Genomic DNA, 836 nt, shown 5'->3' on the forward strand with positions numbered 1-836 from the left:
CACCCAAACATACACCTCTTACTACACACACAAAGCATATTCCAATTCCATACTCCCCATTCCTCACACATACCCTGGACAAACCCCGGAACATATCACCCACACAAACTCCCACCTCTTATTTCCAAAAGCAATCCCTCTCCCCCTCATCCCAGGCCCTATCAGGCACACTCAGACTACATATCCCAGGACCTCAAGTCAGTCCCTGCCTTCCCTATTCCTCTCAGCTCCTAGCAGATGCACTGGCCAGCAGTGTCATTCCCACCCTGGACCAAAGCCATAACCAGAGCAGCCAGGATATGAGCCCAGCGAAACCCCAAACACCAGTGAGTTGTGTTGTCCTAAGCTAAAGATCCAGTATAGAAAGTCCTGCAGAACCACCTTATTATGGCCTCCCCCACTTTGGGACACAGGTTATATAAGACAGGACTTCTGATTCAGCCTCTACCAGCCACCAGTTTGCAGTGGACAAGAATGACTACTGGCAGGGCTGGGCCCCTGGTCCCTGACAACCCATTATCCTCAGGGGACATGGGCAAAATCCTGCTCCTGTGTCTATAGCACCTGGCAAGCTTCTTAATCCAAGCCATACCGACCTCCCAAAACTTTGAAGCTGCCATGAGCTGACAAGTAGCCCTGTTTCCTCCTGAGGACTATTGTCACCACTCTCCACTCACCAGACCATGTGGCCTGGCTCAGGGTCCTAGGTTTGGACTGCTAACTTTGGGGCTGAGCTAGACCAGGCCCCATCTCTGGTCCAAGTTTTCTATTCTTCCTACTGGCTCCCAGCAAAGATCTTAAACTACCTGGGAAGCAAAGTTTTATGTTATGCCTCT

Source organism: Loxodonta africana, chromosome 7, assembly GCF_030014295.1.
Source record: "Loxodonta africana isolate mLoxAfr1 chromosome 7, mLoxAfr1.hap2, whole genome shotgun sequence".
Classification (NCBI taxonomy): domain Eukaryota; kingdom Metazoa; phylum Chordata; class Mammalia; order Proboscidea; family Elephantidae; genus Loxodonta; species Loxodonta africana.